This window comes from Polypterus senegalus, chromosome 5 (genome assembly GCF_016835505.1).
Source record: "Polypterus senegalus isolate Bchr_013 chromosome 5, ASM1683550v1, whole genome shotgun sequence".
NCBI lineage: Eukaryota > Metazoa > Chordata > Cladistia > Polypteriformes > Polypteridae > Polypterus > Polypterus senegalus.
Window position 1 is genome coordinate 165208021 of NC_053158.1, and position 3711 is coordinate 165211731.

Consider the following 3711-nt stretch of genomic DNA (forward strand, 5'->3'; position numbering starts at 1 on the left):
GCCGTTCATCAATTTTTTATCCCAGGCACCATCTACCTGGCCAGTCTCTCATGACGCCCAATAAGTGAAGACACTGTGAAGTCCACATTACATCTCCATTCTTCCAAGTGGTTGCCCCTATAACTGCCTTCTCCATCACCCATGCAAAGCTGCTGGCATGCATCTGTGCAAGTTTCCCACTTTCAGATAACTTCCTGAACTGTTTTTCCCCAGGATTTGAAGTCTTTTACGCCTTTCTGCCCTGGTTAGTGTGTGCTCTTCCTAGTTGGGTAGCTTCAATGACACATATGGACTTGTCTGAATGTCCTTCCATGACACGCATAAAGTAACAGCGGGATGCTGGTACGTTGGCACTTAAGAGTTCAAGTGGATGATGGACCGGCCAGTGGCACTTCTTTCCAGATTGCAGCTTCATGTTCCTGCTCAGCCATTTCTCTCCCAGTGCCTTCAAAAATGTACCCTACAGGTAAGTGCACCTCTCTAACTAATTATAAAAGGAAAAGTGTAGCTATAGTCAATTACTGACTTTTCAAAATAAATAAATGTGATCTGGCCTACCACAAATCATCACATGACCACACCTCTACAATTATCCAAAGAAATGAAGAACAAATATTGATGTCAAATTTTACAGACACTCAACGTAATGTCAAAGCAGTTTTGCATTTTATTATAATGAAGCACTGTGATGGATCATCTCTATGGAAGAGATCATACCAAGGTGGCACACCATAAGTTGGCCCTTTCAGATGCAGGTGCGTTTATACTACAGACAAATAAAACCCCTTGATCACAGAGGTGACCGGAAAAAAGTGCACAGGAAAAAAGCGTACAGTCATATAAGCGCACGGGAAATAACGCACACGGGAAAAAACGCATGTGGATAAAAGCTCACATGGAAAAATGAGCATACGACAAAGGCGTAGAAGAAAGAAAATTATATTATACATCTCAATAAATGAAATTGTATAATTGTTCACTAAACGTATTTATAAGCTTGTATGTTTTAATTTGTGCTAAATGGGGTAGTGGGCTGTTGGATGGTCCATAAAATAAAATAGTCATTAATCCTTTTATTACTGTCATTGTTGTGCCTAAATTACCATTTCTAGGAAATTATTATTCTTTACAATAGTTTTCAGAATTTATATTATACCTTCTTATTCCACAGGTAGGCAAATTAGGGTTTTATAGAGGGTTTTTGATTACGGCAAGTAAGTAAAGATCGTCCTATAAATAGGCCACACAGTTAGAGTTTTCTTTAATCTTCTCTAACTTTCGTGCAAGGCAATTCGATATTTTTTTTTGAATAAGCGAGATGGAGTTTTCGACCAGTCAGAAAGGCAAGCAAATTCTCGGTTACAAGGGATTTGAATATCTGCGTTTTCACACATCAAATGGAATAGATACTTGAAGGTGTCGTGAGAATCGATCAACAAAGTGCCATTCCTTAATGAAAACAAACAACGGAGACATTGTACAACAGCAAACCAGTCATTGTTTTATTATAATAAAAATGTCTAGCAGTATAGGTGGAGTATATTTTATATTTATAATAGTTATATGTCACCGCCATGTGCTTTTTCCGTGTGCACACTTTACCGTATGCCTATTCTTCCACGTGCGTTTTTTCCCGTGTGCGCATTTTTCCGTGTGTAGTTATTTCTCGGGCGGCACGGTGGCGCAGTGGTAGCGCTGCTGCCTCGCAGTTAGGAGACCCGGGTTCGCTTCCCGGGTCCTCCCTGCGTGGAGTTTGCATGTTCTCCCGTGTCTGCGTGGGTTTCCTCCGGGCGCTCCGGTTTCCTCCCACAATCCAAAGACATGCAGGTTAGGTGGACTGGTGATTCTAAATTGGCCCTAGTGTGTGCTTGGTTTGTGTGTGTCCTGCGGTGGGTTGGCACCCTGCCCAGGATTGGTTCGTGCCCTGTGTTGGCTGGGATTGGCTCCAGCAGACCCCTGTGACCCTGTATTCGGATTCAGCGGGTTAGAAAATGGATGGATGGATAGTTATTTCTCATGCACTTATATGACTGTGCTCTTTTTTCTTTGCGAATATTTCCTGTGCGCTTCTTTCCGGGATTCGTTTACAGGCCAGAAATCTCCATTGAACTAACTATGTGACTTCTAACAACAACTGGCTGCACCAGTCACCACCTAGGTGTACCACACTAAAAGGTACTTAGTGACCAAGCAGGTTGTGTTTTATATCAAGATCTGTTTTCACTGTGTATTCAATGTTGTATAACAATAAAATGTGAAAACTTCCAAGGCGGTGGATACTTTTTATAAACAGCTGTCACGCGTGCCCGCTTCAGACTCGCCTGCCAGGCTCATCTGAGGTAAGCCCTGCCACACAAGGGGGCACTGTCACTGACTGTATCATCTCTTCTTTTCCCAACAGTCCTGAGAAACCACCCATGAGGGTCACTGACTCCGCCCCTTCTGATCCAGCCAATGTAAATCCAAAGCACTCCCAGCAGCAATCACCTTATTCTGGAGAAAGCAGACCACAGGACAGCACTTCCTTCCTAGACAGAGCTTTGACTTATCCCCAGCCCATTAAGGCTAATTAGTCTTTGTTTATTTCTGCTTAATCACCACTGAGTGCCTGTTTTTTTCAGGAGTTTCACAAATATTAAAAGAGGTGACCTGTTGGGTGCCCCAACATTTCCTTTTGTGCATCTTGTGCTCCTTCAGTCGACAACAGATCATTCACATACTCAGCCATATTGGACCAGCCTGAAGTAGCCAAATAACCTAATAAACAGAACTTTGGGAATTGGGAAAAAAGCTGAAGCACTCATAAACAGACAGGGAGTTTGTGCCCACTTGGACGGGGCCTGGTCCATGGCTGGAGCTGCAGGTACTGAAGCTGTGGGTCGGCAGCCATGGACCTGCTTTACTCGTATACAGTATGGCATCTGTGTCCAACAACCAATGACTTAAACAGGCAAAAGCCTATATTATAAAGTTGTAGCAGTGCCTGTTTAATCAGGCCACAATGAAGACATTGGCACACATTTTTTACAGCAGTATTTGTTAAATTTCATTGTGCTTTCCTGCTTGATTCCCCATAATTAGTACTTTAGCTCACTTGGTGTCTTTTTCTTGCACAAAGGAGTCCTGGTGGAAGTGCTGCAGCTTCCAATGAGGTTCCCTTTATTTATAACAGCAAGCCTTTTAATCTGAGATTCCTTTCCATACATAGGCTCAAAAGCATGCCTCAGTTCAGCCACAGAAAACTCTGCTTTTAGAAACAAACGGTTCACTTTCTTTGGCCTTGCAACCCTTGGCGCCTCCTCCTAAAACTGTCTGCACATTTATTTTCCTACAGATGACGTAATATAACTGCTCAAGGAGACTGTTAGTCGCGTCCAGGGCCTGCATGGGAGCTACTGGGATTCAGCAAGCTACACATACTTGCATGTTTGACTATGAAATGATTATTGTTTAACTTTTATTTACAAAAGGAAAACATTTCTCTATTTCCTACTCTCTCTCTCTCTCTCTCTAAATATACAGTATATACATATATACATATATATTGTACATATAAAGTATATATTGTTTCAAGTATCATACGCAGAATAAAGCAATGGAGGCCAAGATATACAGTATAAGAAATATAGAGGACTTCTTACATGAAGAATATACAAGGGAGAGAAATGAACAAACAGAGAAAACAGAGCAGTAAAACAACCCGACAAAGTA